This window comes from Haemorhous mexicanus, chromosome 1 (genome assembly GCF_027477595.1).
Source record: "Haemorhous mexicanus isolate bHaeMex1 chromosome 1, bHaeMex1.pri, whole genome shotgun sequence".
Classification (NCBI taxonomy): Eukaryota; Metazoa; Chordata; class Aves; order Passeriformes; family Fringillidae; genus Haemorhous; species Haemorhous mexicanus.
The window spans coordinates 111,059,720-111,079,013 of record NC_082341.1 but is presented as its reverse complement, the minus strand read 5'-3'; positions in this window follow the sequence as shown (position 1 = coordinate 111,079,013).

The following is a 19,294-nucleotide window of genomic DNA, read 5'->3' as shown; positions in this document are numbered from 1 at the left end:
AGACAGAAGGTCCCGTCCGAGTATCTGAGCAGATAAATTGCATTTCAGAGCACAATCATCTGTTGCTGCCACCTCCCCTGTCCCAGAGGTTGCTGGGTTCCTGCAGCAGGAGAGCAGCAGCAGAACAGGAGCTCTCCCAACCCAGAACATCGCCGATGGCTCCAGCTGCTGACAAAAGGAGGCTGCTCCGATACAAGCAGCTGTGAACTGCTTTGACTGAGATACAGCCCTGTCTCTGCCCCTGGATGAGATGGGTGGGGCAGACACCACGGGCCATCTCTGCCATCTCTGCTGCTTGCCAACAATTTAAATGGGCAGGGGCAGCTACGGCAACACATCCCTTCAAGGCTAAGGACGTGAGAGAGAACCTTAACTTCTCCTACAGCTGCTCTTTTCTCTTTTAAGCTGCAGGAAAAGAAGTGACAGTGTCCAAACTCTAGAAAGCCAGCTAGGACACCCACTGTTCTTCACCCCCCCTCTCATGCTCTGCCAGAATCCCAGCTGGGCTCCGCTGCCTGCCCAGCACAGCATTTCTCCTCGGGAATATGCTGGGACACCAAGCGTATAGTGCCCTACAAGGGAAGAAAGCCTTTCAGAAATCAGATAGAATGAAGAAGCTGCATTATTTTCTCAGGAGATTTATATTTCTTGTGGGACGTTGCTTAACAAATCTTTCTGTCTCTCTTCCTTGGTTCTAAAACAATGTTTCTGACAGAAAAGAAAAGCAGAGAACTACAACTGGTTTGTGATTTGTTCTTTTATGCATGCAGATGTTTCACAAACATCTGTAAAATAACAATCTGCCCTGGGAACATAGGGGGTGAGAGAGGCAACACAGCTGAGGACTTTTGGGTCCTGTTCCTGGTCTCATCTGTTGTCAGCTGTGTCATGTCACGCGAATCACCTCGGGATTGCTTCGTGCCTCTCTATGACTGTCTTGCAAATGAGATGCTTTGTATTTTAGCATTGATGTAGTCTTTCAAGCAGCGCTAGAGGTGATATTGAATGGGAGCTGATGGACTCAGATGTACTCAAAGCAAAAACCAACAAACAAACAAACAAGAGCTAAGCCATTCCCTAATGTTACCCATAAGCCCCATACAGGAATGCCAGAGGTTTTGCACTTACTCCCGAAGGTCTGTGCTGGGCTAAAGGTTACCATATGCCATAGGAATGCTCTGCAAACACCAACGAGTGGCCATCAAAGCTGAAAATGTGAAGTTACTGGACAGTCAGAGGTGGTTAATTGCAGCTTCTGCAGCCTGCTTGTATACAGAGCATTCAACTGCTGGGTTACCAGGGATGTCAGCTTTTCTGCTCACACATGACTGACCAATTTTCTACATACCATTCAAAAGAAAATGCAAATAAAAGTGGTTTTCAAACAGAACACGATTTCTTCTCCAGAGTGGCCTCTACAAACCTTTATGAGTTCTACAGTGACTGGTCAGGAAGGGAAGATCAAGAGCCATGGCCAAGTGGCTTAGGAAGGAAAGGGAATGGAGTTCTAAGCAGGAAAATCAAACTCTGATTTCCAATAACTAGTTTTTGCTTATGCTGGCAGGTCTCCACGTATTTTGCAAGCAGTTAACTCCTTTCACACATCTCATGCATCAAGCCTCTGATGTGGGTAAGGGCATACAATAAAGCACATTTTATTCTAAATAAAGAGCAAGAACACAGATGGACATCAAGGAACATGGATCCACAGGGGCTACATTTACAGTGACAAATGGTGACTGCCATTCTTCAGGGATTGTGAAGTTAGGGACTAGCAAAGTGGGGCAGGCAAGCACATCAGAAGCATGAATGAGATTGGGATCATCATAGCGTGGGATCCAGCTATGATCAATGGAAAGAAAATAGCTGTGTTGGTCTGCCAACATCACCTGAATGGGGCTGTGTTCAAACTGAGTGATGGGTGATGGGTGTCTATCTCGCAGGCATGGCTCAATCTGCAGAGGAAGATGTTCCTCTGCAATAATGTGTCTCCTCATACACAGAAACTAGATGAAAGAGCATGCTGAGATAAGGAATGACAAGCTAAGACACAACAGGAAAGTGTCCCTGAGGCACATATCAGTCTTCCTCTGTCACTGCAAGGTGCAAACTCACAAACACAAATTATAGAACCTATGTAGGTGCAAAAATCACCAGAAGTCAGTCTGAGATGGAGGTGAAGGCAGAGTGGGAATTAGGACTTCCAACAATATAATTCAGCCATTCTCCTACAGTCTTCATTCAAAAGTAGGTGGTGATTCAGGTTCTTAATTTCACCAGAGCCCATTGAAGCACCTCTGCCCCCACCATGTATGCACCTGAATAATCTGTTGCAAAATGCCTGCCCTGGTCACTCAGTCCACTCCACTGGCTTCTTTGGAAACATATGCCCACACACACAATTCCTTCTTTGAAAACAAAAAAAAATCCTAAAAAGCCAAGAAAACTAAAAGTGACAAAGCCATTCTCATCTGGCAGAAGATACGAGAGACATCACTAGTAAAGTGACTTGAGCATGAAAGCCTGTCAAAAGTAATTTTATTAATCCAGACAGATTAGCAAAGACAGGGTGCAGGATTCTGATGCTGAGCTTTGCTCTGAAGGTATGACAAGTATAGGCAGCAAATGAGCAAAAGGGAAAACTGAACAAACCTTATGTATTGAAGAGTGAAAAGAAAGTGTTTCCTGACCTGCTCCATTGCAAATTAGACCCATGCAGCTGGATTCCCACTTCCCACTTTCAGGAAAAACACTCCAAACAGAGAAAATGGCAAGCTCAGCTCTAACTAGGAAGCAGGTCTGGTTAAAATTATGAAAGGAACTGAATTTCCCTTCCCCCAGCCTCTTCAAGGGGCAGAGATTTGTGTGGAAAATAAGTTGAGTTTTTCCCCATGGTCAAAGACTGGTGTTTTATTTATTTGCGGTCAGGAATGCTGGACTTCTGTCATATTTTGCTGTGGTACTCCATTATTTAATAAAGTCCCAAAGAAATTGGCCAATGTTTTTGCTTGACAGGGACTGCTTTCTGACACTGCACCTGGCCAAGAAGGTCACTTTTTATTGAGAGAGAAGAGGAATTAAAAGTACAATAAGAAATTGGTTTATAGCCTGAAGGAAGGGGAACTGTCAACTCTACAGTGGTTTGTTATTTTTTTTAACACATTAGACCAGTACTGCTGCTTATGCCACAGAGCACTTGTGTGTTTAGATCGAGCTGCTTTTAAACCCTTCTAAGCACCACAGGCCTTGGCAATTTCCCCCGTGACCAAAATCTTAGTCTGCCCAGGCACTGCTTAAGAAAAGCCTTGGATTTTATCCATTCTGAAAGCCAGGAGTGAGACCCCTCAAACAGCTCCTTATTCCCATGTCCCAGGAAAGGCAGCCAGGCTCCTGCAGTCCCTTGTGCTGATAGCCACCCACCATAGCCAGATTTGAAAGCCTTTCCTCAAGGCAAGGAACATTACTACTGCTCACCACCAGCCCAGAGCCTTTGTTACTAGCCTGCAGATCTGAATCCTGAACATTATGAGGCTTTTGGGATGGAGGCTAAATGCAGCAGCACTGTAATACCAAGCCCTGCAACTGTAGGGACGAAGACAGTGTGAGAACAGGGACCTCTCTGCCTCCTTAGTGAGAACATTTCGAGACAGCAGCTACTAGGCCTGGGAAAATAAACCAGGGGAACTAGACAAGAGAAAATTATAAACTGTTGAAGTCCTGGAGTACTTCCAGGTATTCAAGCAGGTAATAGATTTGTTTAAATAAGTGGAAATAGTTTCAAAACGTCAACTTTGCCACATTGTCTAGCTTCTCCTTTCTGGTTCAGCTCCAGTCTGGGAGGTTTGCTCATGCATGAGCTCAGAGAAAAAGTACCTACTGCAGAAATATAGCAAAACCTACAGTGTTTCAGCAAGGGGATTTTCAGCTGGCACATGTCTAATGCTTTCATGGCTTCCTGTTGGACAGATAGCTCTGGGGAAACAGTTATATGACCTACTGCCCAAATAGCTCAAAAAAACTATGCAAAGAAATAAATAAGCAAGGTTAGATAAATGTGACGCCTGATCCTCTCTTCCCTGCCAGAGTTCTAAAGGCTGTTGGATTCTTGATAATCCAAACACCTATTTTGGCCAAAACTTTATAGCTAATATCAGTTAGGTAGGTGACACAATAGATCAGGGCCTAGTGACTTGCAAAGTCCATTAATATACAACCATATATATATATAAAATATACACTTACACACCATATATATACACACACGCACACGCACACACAATACCAATCAACAGGTTAATTAGAAAAAAAGAAGTATAATGATATTTCATTCAGGATGCAGCACAAAAGTCTATTTGCTTCTCACAGGAATGATGGCATTTCAAACCTATGAGGATAGCCCATTAATCTCCACAAGGGCTACTTTAAGACTTTTTACCTTTTCAATAGCCAGCATTAATTTGTGACAAACACCACTGTCTGTAACTTTCCAAAATTGTTCTTTTTCTCTGCAGCCCTGGTTTGGACAATAATAACATACTCATGAAGAATAAGTTCTGCCTGAAGGTATTTTATAATACAGCTTGCAGTTTCTGTAGATGCTCCCTTTGATTCAGAGTTATGGGAAAACAAGGCAGACAATGATTATTGAATACTCACAAGAACTGTTGCTGGTGAGAAGATGACACAGATGTCCCAATTTTCATCGGTGTTCACACACTTCAAGGCAATTCCCTTCATTTGTCTAAGTGATCACAAATTGGCCGTCAGATTTAAACCAGTTTGCATTTAGCTCAGCATCCTATGGAACCAAACCTTGGGCAAACCAAATTTCACAAACTGAACTTCAACAAAGCCTGAGAAAAATAGACAACTGCATAAAAGGGAAGAACAAGTGGGAGGGAAGGGGAGAGAGAGCGAGACCCAGAGAAAACAGCATGGTTCACAGCCGGAGCTCAGAGAATCTGCTCCAGTGAAAGCTGATGAAAATCTGATTCAGTTCACTCCCTTAATCAGGGAGAGACTTGTTCTTCCATATGCTCTGTAAAAAAAGCACTCCTCATGTCAGTAACATGTGGAGACAGCAAATATTTCTCAATTGTGAATGATTCATTGACTTAATAAGCATCTGGCCTAAACATCTGATATATATTTGAAATTCCATCTATTTCCTAAAAAATAGTCCTTTTTTGTTTTGAGTGATCAAAACCAAACGATGATAGTAAAAAAAGGCAATAGGGAGTCTTTTTTGGATGCCATTTGTGATCAGGGGAAAAGCTGTTTACCATTGGTGTGGACCAGATTGGGAGCAACTCCTTGCTAAAACCCTTCAGCTGCTCCTTTCTCAAGTGGAAGAGACTGAACATGAATCTGCACCTGAATCTGGGCAGTGAGGGACCAGTGATGCTACTGGGCTCTGCTTCGGCAGGGGAGGTGATGGTAACATTCCTGTGCAGAGGGCGGTTCCCAAAGGCAGTTGGTGACTCAGCCTGCCAGGTGCACACCCACTCCAGGAGGACACAGCTCCTGGCTCCAGCTCCAAGTCACACCCTTCACCACTGGTCCCTATCAGATGACTTTTGCCACGCACGGAAACTGACATCAATTACAGATCAATTTGTCACTTCGGAGCTGGATCAAGCACCAGCCCTCCAGGTCACTGTGGCTCCAGCCACACATGAATCAACATTTAATATGGCATTAAAATTCTCTTGTGATTGCTTTGAACTGTTGCGCAGCGTGTGCTTAGGGCCGCAGAGTGGGTGTTCTTCTGTGCAGCGTTTTGTAGGCTGGTTTGAGCTGCGTGTCCAGAGTGACATTGTCATGTTCTGGATCATCCAGAAGAGGAGGACTCTCCCCCTGCACCCATTTCCCCTCTCTCTTCTATCTAGTAACAAAGCAGCATGAGCAGAGGGATGCACAAAACATCCCTCTGTGGTCTGCAGTACAGCAGAAGGATCATGACACAAGGGCAACTTGTTACCATTCACTTCTCCAGCATTTTAATTTCTTTTCCTTCCCTGTTTCTGCTGGACTAAGTTTTTCTAACATAACTGGGTCGACTCTGGGTGTCTGGGCTAGATTTAAAGTTCAGCGAGGTTCTTTATTTTCCAGGGAAAATTCTTCCTTCCTCTCCTTCCGTGATTATTCCCACAGGTTTTAGTTTCTTGTTTTGGGGATTTTTTTTCTCCCTTTCTGGGTTTGACCTTTGTCCAGTTGCTTTTTAAACAAGAGTCTTTAGGGTCTCCCAGCAGGTTTCAACACAGTTGTGCTTCCAGTCTGAAAGGGGACCTAGCTGGGCAGATTGGAAGTCTCAGAGCTGGAAGCTCAGGCTCAAACACTGCTTGCTCACCTTACTCCACACAGAGATTTACACCTCCCAACAGACTGTTCAGGGGCTGCTGCTCTCATTAACTCCAAAAGCCCATTCCTGCCCCTACCTACCACAAGCAAGGATGGCTGCAAGAAATTTAAGGCAGCATACTGAAGCAGGAATACCTTCCTTCAAGGCTTTTCATGAAAACTACATATATATCTGTGCACATGTGTGTGTATAAAATAATACAGAAACAATATAGAAAGAAAATCCATTGTCCTCCTTCATCCCTTCCCACATCCACCAGAATGAGTCTCTGCTCCACTATCAGGTTAAGCAGTTATCATCTACCAAAATCAAATACATTTATTCTGAGATGCCTAATACCATTGTATTGGCAGAGAAGACAAGACCTAGGACAGTGTCATTTGATATAAAGCCTCTGCAACTTTTCTGTCTTTCCAGCACGGTGTGCTTGGCTGAGGTCTGTCCCTGCCCTTCTCTCCTACAGATCCTGCACACTAGGCCAGAATTATTATGAATGTTGCCCTCCCTGCTGCTGGCTTGATCATCTGTCTTTGCCAATCTAATAACGCACATACTGAACACTTACACACTCACCAGGTTTTCTTAACTGCTTATCTTGGAAGGCTTGTCCAGAATCTCATAGCTCAAACTGTGGGAATTGCTTCTTAAACATGCAGCCTATATTCTTAAATCTACATTTCACTGTTCTCTCTACTATTTTTCACTCATGTATATTCTTTATAGTCACTGTCCTTCAGTTCCAGTTCCTCTTCTTTGCACGTCTCCCATTCTGTAGCTTGTGAGTGAAGCTGGTTTGCCCTCCCACAAGACAAAGGTTTCCAGCCTCCTGGTTGTTCTGCTGGCCCAATACTTCTAGCATGGTCTGTTTATTTTTGCCAGTTCTTCCTACAAAGGCAGCTGCCCAAAGCCATAGACAGCATTTCACGTGAGGTCTCTCCTCAGCACCCAGCTCAGCAGTACAGCTACAATGCTCCCCTTTTCCCTGGAAAGACTTGCACTGACACTGCATCCAACTTACACTTCCTGTGACTCACTACAGCACCCTGGTTTTCACTTTCTCTGAACCCTCCAGCTCCAGTTCATTGCCAAAATATTTATTATTTTTCCCTAAATACTATGAGATCTTATCTCCTGCAGCATTAAATTTCACACTTCTTCTGCTATGTGATTATTCCGTTCTCCTTGTGGACATCTAAATCCCACTCTTTATGTAAAATGCTTCCCAACTCCAGGTCATCAGAATACTCCTACACTGACACTTGGTGAAAATATTATTGCAACTTAGTAGTCAAATTTAATTTTATGAAATTCTGCCAAGAAAACTCCCTCAAATCTATTATATCTTTTTAACAGGTAAATCACTTAAATTTGTTGTCTGTTAACCACACATTGAATTCTTAATGCCAACAGTTTGAGTCAGAGTTCAAATAAAAACATGACCAATAATTTAACAGGAGAATTTTTCTCTTTTCTTTGTGAGACCAAAGTGGAGATGAAAAAGTTTTTTCCTGTAACTCTTCCATTGGTGTTACTTGGGCTAGCTCTGCTTTTGTTAACCAAAGCAAAAAGAATGAGCACTCTTAATTTAAGCTAAGTGTGGTAAAAATTCATAGTAAAAAAATAATGAAAATTTTAGGTCTTTACGAGCTAGTGGGTTTCAAGTTCTAATTAGCCATTTCCCACAGTCTTTAATCTGCTGCAGCATCCCTTACTTGGCTAGATTCTCCTCAGAGCTGATGTTGCATTAACACTCCTCTCCTGGCAGTAGGAAGACTTCAGGCCAGCAAAGTCAAACCATGATTCTCCAAGTCTTCCACAGAACTTTTCTGGCATGTTTGGTCCATGACTGCTTCTGCCTCCCTCTTTAAAGAATCCCCTAAATACAAGTGACATGTATTGCTTTGCCAGATGTCTGATACGATTTCTCTCAGGAAAAATGCACGTTGATGTTAATCTCACATGACATTGGGAGATTATATTTCCTCCAGGGATAAAAAAATAGAAATCTTCCTGATTTTCCTCTTCTGTGCCTATATAAATCTAGGTACATGGAAGATAGAACACCATAGGTCTCATATACCAAAATACTTCATTCGATACTCATTCTGAATCAAATTGCCCTGAATTTGTGACTCTACAGCTATGAAATATCCATGTTTCCTTCATTCCCAAAAGGCTCATGGGTTTGTAGACACCTTAGTGAACAAATACAGCAAGAAAAATCTTATTTCCATCTCTTTGGATCAGATCTTATGCTGGAGACTAATATAGAATAAAAGGGAGAAAAAACCAAACAAAAACCCAAGTGGTAGGAGAGGACAAGAAGCTGCAGCAGCTGAGGACAAAAGTCCAAGGCAGGACTTACCCAACACGACCACAAGCAATTCTGTCAAACTTACAAAATCTGCATCAATGCCAGGCAAGGCAAAGACACACAAAACTTCTCAGTCAACTCATTGGCACCACTCCCCTTCCCTGGTAACCCACCACACCTGTTTCAAGCTCCCAGTCCCCTATCACAGCAATGTGAGGGACCAGGGTGTTCAGATCCTTCTCTCTTCCCACTGGTTTTCCATGATGGCCTCATCAGCCAGGAACAGGCCACTGAAGACAGGCACACGCACTCCCTGCTGCCAATATCCATTAACAAGGACTCAACATGCTTGAAAAGTGAGGAAAACTGGGGTCACTGAACGTCAGCAAGCTCAGCATCCTTTCTTGGGGGTGCCCAGTGCCTTTGAAGATCAGGCCCTCGGGTACTCGCTATGAGAAGACATGAATAAACCTTTCTCTCTGCCCTCACTGGAGACACTGGCAGCATTGTTAGAGCATAAGCACAACCAAGTCTAAACTGGCTGAAAATTTGGCTGGCCTTTTTGCTTCAGCGTGATCAAATGGCAGTATTGCTCACCAAGTGTGAAGGGCATGAAAGGATTAGCCGCCCTCCCCCAGCAAGCAGGTGAGCTGAAACCCTTTCCAATTCACTACATGTCAGTTTACAAGTAAAACATAAGGTATAAATGCAGCTATTGTTAAGGTGAAGCAGCCATCCTGGCTGGGGAGTTAGATTAGCAATTTACCCTTTGTAAAAGGATTAGTACAGCCCTATTGTTTCAGTGTTTATTTATCAATTTGCATTTTTAAAAGGGGGCACATATCTGATGAGGGCCCAAGTTCTCCATGTACCCCGGGCCACACCATTTCCTCCCAACTCCCCATTACAGAACTTACCAGAGCATTTTGTAGACCAGAAATCAAGAAGAAACCAAAACTTTGGCAGTGCTGCTGCTCACACAGCATTTTGTCGGGCCAGCAGGCATTCCTCCATCTTTCATCTGAGAGCAACTGCTGGGTGCTGCCAGCCATGCAGATCAAACACCAGAACTGGCTTCCCACTTTTCCTCAGAGACCTGAGCTGAATGCAAAGATATTTACAGCCCATTCACCGCATTTTCTAAGGACATGGAAACCTAGGCCAGGTTCTTCCCTCACAAGGATTGCAGGCACCAAAGCAATGAAGCACCTCTGTAGTTAGCACTGATTCCACACTTGAGGTCTTCAAAGCTCCTCCAATAATTCCTATAGCTTCCACTGGGCTCACAAAAGCCTGGTTTTCCACTGGCAAGGGCAGTGAAGAAATTACTCGGTCCATTAAGTACAGAGGTTAGCATCAAACATCATTTCTTGGCATCCCAACATCTCCAGTGGGCCCTCGACTTCAGCGGTCTGGGGCGCTTACAGAGTCTTTGGGAGCCTTTATTGCTGCAAGGGCTGCTTCAGTCTCCACGTGCCGCAGGGACTCCTCGCTGGAGTTCAAGCTGAGGGAAGAGGTTTCGCACAGAGCAGGAACGCTGCTCACTCAGCCAGCTCCGCCAGGAGCACGGGCTGGCCGTTCGGCAGGCAGCAGCTGCTCACTCGGATTAGATAAAAATTCCTTGGTCAGAGGGAACAGGGGTGCTCTGGAAGGTAAGCGAGAGAGCAGATTTTTTAATTAAAATGACACCAGCGCCTTTGTGCTCTGGTGCAGCCTCACACTCTGCTTTTCCATGAGATGGCGATTTAGGAAGCTGTTCTTTCAGACCATAAAAACAGTTTGGAAGAAGAACAAGCATCCAGCTGTGCTAAATTATTTTCCTGCTCCCGCAGGACCCCAGCAGCAAACTACAGCATGTATTTCACAGGCATATGATTTATTTATATGGACTAACACACAGGTATTGATTTTGACCCATAAACCCCTTCTGTGGCTGGGGGCCTACAGATCCCAAAGCCTTCTCCCAGCCCGGGCTCCACCACCACAGCTGTGCAGGAGCAGGATCTCCATCTGTGAGAGAGGGAGAAGAAACCACAGGGTGTTCTCTGGCTTTTTGTAACTCCTTCCTCACATCCATTTCTTTTTTTCCCAAACAATTCTAGTTCATTGATCAAGCATCTCACACAGGCAATTCATTTTTCCTGGTCATGGGTAAAGTGAGGAGGCTCCAGTGGGAGCTGTTAAGATCTTAAAATACGCTCTGTGCTGCTGGCTTATTGCAGATACTCTGATTCATGGTGGAAAAGAGAGGCCATGAGCGGACTCGATTAAAGACATGAATTTAGGAATCACCAAGGAGCACGTAAGGCAAGCAACACCTACTCTACCCAGAGGATCATGTGCAAACATAAAATAAAAGTAAATTAAATTAAATACATAGAAAAGGAAGGGAGAGAATGTAAGGGACCCTGTCCCACAGGGCTTACAATTTACATTTAGATTAGCACAAGAAGAAGCAACATTGCAGGGAAGGTGGGTGAGGGTTACAACAACAAAACTTTGTGGCTGGCCTGCATTATAATTTCACTAATTAGAAAAAAAATGAAGTTTCTAGTTAATAAATCAGTCCTATTGACTGATTTGAGGGAGATACACAAATACCTGTGGGATACACTCTTTGATTGGATTTAGCCATTCTACTCTCTAGAGAAATGGTTTTAAATCATTAGCCTTTGAGGTCTGCTTTGAAGATAAATGAAATGTACCTCAAGAAGAAACAAGCCTATTTCCTAAACTTACATCCACTCTATATCCCCAGGTAATGCTGGTGGGCACAACAGAGCAAATCAGGTGATATCGTAAGCAATTGCTCCAGGATGACACATGGAGAGGATTTCTTGCTCTTTTTACTCAACTGAGAAAATCAATTACCACATCCTCATGGACAGGGGCTGGCAATCTCCCAGTACATGGAACTACTGACCTCTCCATAGGAGCTGGATTAACCAGGCTGACTGCTTGTGAGCACTCAGGTGTCTGTAAACACTGACCGACACACAGATGCCTCACCTTGAGAGCAAGTCTTCTCAACAGACCTGCAGAGGCCTCAAGTCATCTCTTAGACTAGACTAGCGTGGCTGTTAGCAATAAATATCTAATCATACCTCAGCAGAGCACCAGCCCACAGACATTCATCACTCACCAGGTGCCATGGCTACGGCACAAGACACTGCAGCAAAGCCATGGCACCACTGGCACCATCGCCGCCCTTTATCGGCGCTGCACGCTCTGCCTCCCTTCACAAGGCAGCAGCGTGCTCTGGGAAAGGGTGGCACTGGCAAACACAATTATTCATGGCTCTTCCCATAGCAGGGCCCTCTCCTGCTCCTGATTTACCATGATTCCCCTCTCAATATGGAAGCAGATAATTCTCTGATATTTCTTGACACTACTCCAAAGGCTGATGATAGCAGCCTAAGATCTGTGAAGAAAACTGCTGATACCAAGAACTGTATTGAAGTGCAGTTTTTGTTCAGCTCAATGTCTAAGGTTGGAGAGCACAGGTGAGCTACCACGAGGCATGGCTGAAATGACCTCTGTGTGGATACAACTGAATATATGGCCTCATCCAAACAAGAATCAAAGGGAAAAGCCCATTACTCTGCACTGAGAGCACTTTCCCATTCGGCTGGCTAGAAACAGGCCAGGGATCTCTCGGTATTGTTAATATTTGAACCACTTCATTTTTCTGTACCAAATTATCCCCAGATTTTCAGCCTAATATTCAGTTGTCATGAGCTTTCTGGATTTAAATGAGGAAACAGAAATCAATATACATTTGAAGCCAGACAAGCTTTTTGATGGCAACTATGTTCTGGCAATGTAGCATGTTAGCACACATGTCTGGGGTGAGACTTCAGCTTCCAAAGGTACCTTTCATTGCCATGCTTCAGATTCCCCTTCCTCACCCTGCCAAAAGTGCTCACTGAGTGAAGGTGGTTTCCTGAACCTAGTGACTGGCTGCAAGCACAGCACTTTCTGTCTTAGCTCCAGGAACACCAGAAGGCAAATCAGTTATGATTTTAGACTGCCCACAGTCAACTGCTTGAAGTCTAACAAAGGTTTAACAACACATTCTAGTTTTAATGCAAGCTTCAAAAAATACGGTACTACTGGATGACCACAGAGTATTCCACGGTCAAGGCTAAATGGACACCACTGTACCAGGCAAATATTCTAGAGAATACTGTGACTACTGTTTAAAGGCAAACAGATAGAGTGAATTGATAAGGCAGAGGTCAACAAGTGGTTCTGATATAAAACATTTTTTAAAAAAGCAGACTCAGATCATGGTACAGTAACTTTTATTGCAGAGATCAGTAGGCCAGCACAGCTATTCATAAGTACTGTACATACACGAGTGCCTCATGCTTATGCCAGCCTGCACAGGGCTAAAATGGAAGCATATAACCAATTAGTGTTAATAGGCAAACAATCATTAGAAGTGTTAACAAGTGATGCTGGAGAGGCTGTTTTTCATTTTATTACTGATCTCTTGTAAGTGTTATTATCCTCATAGAATAACATTCTATTATGAAATGCACATGCACAGCATTAAAGCCTTTGATAGTCAATGCTTGCCAGCAGCAGCAAAACTGTAAACAAAGTGAAAGAATCATTTCTGAAATGCCAACAGCCATTAGTATTCACAAAGTTTGGTAGATGCAGAGAGCCAATATGCTAAAGTGTAAATAATAGGAATTTACTATGACCTGGGGATCTATGGAATAAATTGAGTATTCAGTTTCTTCCCATTTTTTAAAAGAGCCTGAACACACATGCTTCATCTCAATTGATTTGTGCCTGAACTAAGGTCTTGAGTCTGTTACATATTTTCAAATCTTTTTAGCCAATAGACTCCCCTAACATTTTTCTCTTTTATAACACAGCAAGCAGCTGCAACTAATCATATTTCATTATGGTTTTGTATATGTTTTGTTTTAAAACAAATTTTACTTCACCAACAAAAATGCAACTGAGCAACTTCTTACTGTAGAAATTTTTCTGAAGACTGGTAGAATTGGATATGACATCAGATACAATTAAGACAATGTATTTGTTTTAAATTTTAGCAAGGAGGACATGGGTTGAGGGAAAAAAAACCACCTTGAAATGAAGAAGCTTACAGGACAAGACAGACTTAATCTTTGCCTCCTTTCTATTACTGTTCACAGACAGATGACTTGAAAATTATGGATGAATTTTATCTGACTACCTATTTATCGCAACCATTTCTTCAGCTTAGACACACAACCAGAACAGTAAGTGAACAAGGCTTACATTTCTGTGTTGGAAATATGCAGTCTCCATCCACCAGGAAAAGTCTCAATGGGAACTCAACCTACAACATCCTGCATCATAACTGAGTAACACCAAGCCCCTCCCAAGCAACCTCCAGCACCAACACAACAGAGCAGGGAAGTGCACACAAGTCACTTTACTGCCCTACATAGGCTACATTTAGGAAACTTTACTGAACTATTAAATAAGCAATTATGACAATATAAGATATTAAATACAGATAGAGTAGTGTCAACCAAGTTACTAAATTTGGGCTTTGGTCTTTCCCACAGAAATATTAGGGGTATTCAAGTAAGCATTATGCCTTTCCTTCCAACACGCACCTCTATTCTGAAGACACCTAAAATTCAGTGAAGAGAGAAAAAAAGAAAAACATAACACAGCAAAGTCCTACTGGGGAATAGGGTTTTAATGAACACACAAAGCAACTAGGTGACATCTTTATCAGCCCTCATAAACCTTGATTGAATACACAGTGATAAGGCCTGTTTAAACTGTCATCCTCACGATAACACAGGCAGAGACAACGCGGGCCTTAGCAACGACCTGTGCTGGGGAGGCCCCTCCCCAAGGGCCCCTTCCCACTGCTGGGCAATGTCTGTGCTGTGAGCAGCCCCCAGCCTGCACGGCTGCCTGGCCTGTGCCACGCTGGGGGCAGAGGACTGGGGGCTGCCTGGCATGGTACAACCATGTCTTCTCCCAGCAGTGGCTTGGAAGAGCATCTGAGTCAGCTCGTCTGGCTCTGGGGATGGCCAGTTCTCCAAGGAAGATGGGGCTTTGAGTAGAGCGACCTTTAGCACTCCGATCTGCAAACAGCAAGAATTCCATAAAAGTGGCTTTAAAGAATTCAAGGAAAGGCTTTTGGGGGGTTCTTTGGTGTTTGTTTTTGGCTGTTTTGCTGTTGGGATTTTTTTAAACCACCATCATCTCTGTGGCGCACAGCATTCAGCACTAGGAAGCAAGTCTGCATTAGGGGCCAGAATGGCTATGGAAGTGGCTGGTGACATGACTTCTATCAGAAGATTGGCCTTGGCCATCTAGGATTCTTAATTTTTTTTCTTTTTTAATAAGTATTTCGAACCTTTAAGCATCTCCAAGAAACATCTATTCAAATTGCTAGGTTAGTAACTTAGGATTTAATTGTTCTTCTGCAATTATTTCTAACTAAAAAAAATACAGCATCCACTTGAACTTTTATTCTTTCTCCCCAAAAATCGTTCTTCCCTCACTGCAATGCTTGCAGTGACACCCACTGGCTGCGGGAGGTGGAGTTCCAGAGAGCACTTATTAAAATGCTTCAGTGCACTGACAAGATCTCAGAGACAGAACCTCAGAGAAATGCTGCCACCCAAAAGCTGGCATTTTGTCAGGTCACTTAGTTATAACTCAGTACCTGTACTGAATACAGCTCTTTCTCATTAACAGATTTAATAAGGAAATAATGATCAACAGTTACTTGTTAAGTATAATAAAATACACATTGGTATATAATTACTAGTTAATTAATAACTTCCACGGCTTGGGTGGTGGAAGGTATTAGTTCATTTTATGCCTATTTGCTCTGTGGCAAGATTGAAGTAGCACTAGTACCTGGTTTCAGTTCTTCATCAGGAAAACACCGAACTGAGCTGGTACAGCACAGTGTGACTGGCTGGAAGGGAAGGCATCTTATCTACTCAGGAACTCATTATGGCTGTTGCAGGACTCCCTGCATACACCAGCAGATTTCTTTTCATACCCCCAAGCAGTAATTTCTCATTTCACACTTAAGAAAGAGAGGAAACACAAAACTAAGTGACTCGTGTAAAGACTCACAGGAAAACCATGGAAACCAAACCTAACAAATCACAATCTAATGGCCTCAGTTAGAGGATAACTTGTTTCTTCAACTGTATTAGAGAAACTTCTCTATATTATATACACATAGGCTCTTAATGTTTAAACAAAATTATCCAAGTTTAAGCTGAAACACAAACAAATCACTCCTGTTACACAAGGTATTTACCAGAAGAAAAGGCTGAGTTTTAATTTAACTACAACATGATGGCTTAGAACGGATCAAGGGAAATTTCAGAAATACTTAGAATAAAAAATTAGAAAAAAAAGAGACCTACTTTTTGCCTGCTCCACGGCATAAGCCAAGAGCAAATGGCTCCTGGCTGTGAGCACACAAGGTATGTTTGCTGACTTACTCAGATTAAAAATATTTTAGTCACCCTAGTGTTATTTCCCACATACACGGCACTAATGCTCTCTCCAGAGAGTCAGAAGCAGAACTAATACATTCATGGAAAACACATCTATACAGGACTTCCCTCAGAGCTGAAAAAAAAAATAAAGTTATCCAATGCCTTCCCAGCCAAACTTCCTCCTGAAGTGAAAAATCCTTCCCTTTGATAAGAAAGCTGTATCCGACCACATTTCTGTCCCTGACAAAAGAACCGCGCTCCCTTGGCTTGCTCCAATTTTGGCAGCTGTGCTCAGCAGAACCAGGCTGCTCTTCCCAGCCAGTCACCACGCTTAGCAGAGACACCACTTTATCTTCCCTGAACAATAAAACAAAAATGAACTATGCACAAGCAAGCAGTAACTGTGGGTTACACTGCCCACAGCTCCCAGGCAGGCAGTTCTCTGGGTTAGAAATTCCATCAATAATGTAGCACATCATTAAAGACCTCTCTGTCCTCCCCCCTCTCCCTTTTTTTCCTTTGCCTGTTCACATTCAAAGCTATCTAAGGAGATGTTCAATGCTGCATATACACAGTTTGCAGCAAAACAAGCTAGGCTTGTTAGTTTCCTGCATTCTTTCCATACCAGGAGGAAGCAAATTAATAAAGCACAGGGAAGGACACTTTTCATGCAAACATGGAAAGCTGGTGCCTTATAGATTCTCTTGTTTCTAATTCACTGACAGCCAATCCACAGATACATGAGCAAACTTATTCTAGAGTTTTGGGCTACAACTACCAAGCACCACTCAATGCTCTATCTCCAGGTTCCCTAGGGTACCTAGTGACCTCATCTCAGGCTACCTACCCTTCCAGAAAAGCCAGATGTATCAACCCATGAAAAATACTATGTTATCATGGACACAGGGCACTACCCTTCAGACACTGCAGGTCACACAGCATTTAGCATTCAGCTGTAACAGGGAGGAGCTTAACCTAGGATGTGCTAAGCCCTTCCTTATCCTCCCTAGAAAAACCTGCCAGCTCCAGGCCATCTATATTAACATTTCTATGAGCAGTGCTAGTGTTAATGTTTAAATACCTGTACCTCATAAAACAACCAATCTTGGGCAAACAGGCCTAATTTTTGTAGGAAGGAACAGGCCAAACCCAAGAACTCCAGGCACAGCAATGATGCCCCCATTGACTTCCTCTCAAAATGCCACGTGAAAAAAAAAGGGCATCTCAACATTTGATAATTGAAGATAGTCAGAAAGAAAAAGATCAGACCAAATCAACATGAAATTATTTTCCCTGTCCTGGAAAGTCACAGAGGATAACACTAGCTCTCCTATAACCCCACAAGCACATACTCATACCCTTGGAAGGATGTTCTGGGGAGAGATAGTATGATGATCAGGAATAGCTGGAACAGACATATAGGATATATGTTTGATTTTGGCAAATCCAGATGTCAAGCAGCAGTTATGGCACCATTTTTGGCTAAATGAAAACTGGCAAGAGAAATGAAATACCAGGCACAGTTGCACAGTATATATCCAGTAGAGGGTGAGAACAAAAAAACCAAAACAAACCAAAAGCCAACCAACCAAAAAAACCCCAAAACTTTCTTCTGAAACACTCTTCCTAGCAAGTTGTTTTTTTTTCTTTCCTGAGGACTATTTGACTACGTCCTCAAAGTTGAGAAACTCCTACAAAAGGCCCATGACTAACCTTTCCTGGAGTGCTCAACAACTGCTTGCCAAATCTTGGTGTCACCTTTTGATTCAGCTCAGCAGATAAAGCCTAAAATTAAATGTCTGGTATCCCAATCTTGTTAATGAAGATATACTTTTCAAATCTATTTCATTTCCATGCCACTTACCAATAAAGTAATGTCAGCTCAGGATAAGTAGATGCCCAGAGGGCTTGGCCCACTCAACCCTACTTGGCTGCAGCACTTTAAAAGCTTAAGTGCTCCCAATTTCTGCTTACTGCAGGGCAAGCACCTCACACAGCTCATTACTGAGCAGTTGATTTGCAGCAGCTCCTTTATGCTGCTGCCTGGGTGCACAGAGCACAGAGAAAATCCAAGTCAAGATCACTTCTTTACATCCTCAGTGTGTGCCATGGGAAGAAAGTTGTGTTAAATAAAACAGCAAATCCACAACTTTTGCACCAGGGACTGGCTTGTAACTCTCATGCCTTCCTTCTCCATGGGTGGAATAGTTTCAGTATAATTGTAAGACATACTCCTCCAGGGAGATTTAGGGTGGAGGCACCTATCCAGGGTGGTGGGACATGCAGGACATGGCAGGGTTCCAGCAGGACTCAATGTATCCATGTTACAGGCTCTCCGGAGAGGGTACAGAGGAATTTAAAATCCAGTTTTAGCAGACCACTCTTCTCTCTGTCAAATTTGCCATCTGAGATTCTCACCTCATAAACACCAGAAGAACTAGGTCTATGACTGTATTTTAGCTTTAAGTTTCCCCATACCCTTACTCTAGCCCACTTTTCTATCTCAATGAAAAAGAATGGTGCTTTCAGACTCTATGTCCTCTGCATGAAATGGTGGGAGAATGCAGGTTCAGAGGACGACAACAATATCAAGACTTCCTCAGCCTTACACAGAATCAGTATCACCTGACCAAAACCCAGTATCAATACAAATTAAGTGCTTTAAGTGCCATGTGCTATAAATCAGAAAAACAGACAAAAAACTTAGATATGTTGTATGGCTGTACCACAAACAGCTTGAGTAGGGCTCTGTGTTAGGAAAAGCCACCTTATCTGGATAGACCTGAAGTAATCTTTATTTTACAGGTCTCATCACAGAACTAAAAAAGAGGAAGAATAATAGCATTGTATTTCAAAATCAACAATCTATAGCCATTGGGAAATGAATGCTATATAATTGCTATTTAGTTTATATAGCTTTCATACAGAACATCATGATACCCTACAACTGTAGAGTATATACATAGCAGGGGTTATAAAGACTTACTTTATTCAAAGAGATGGAATTCTTTCCCTAACTCTTTATGGAGGCAGCAAGAAGTCCAAAACCAGACCACTTCTCTTTGCAAGCAATCCTACTGAACTTCCTCCAGGCAACATAAGTGGACAAGACACTCTAGATGGAAACTT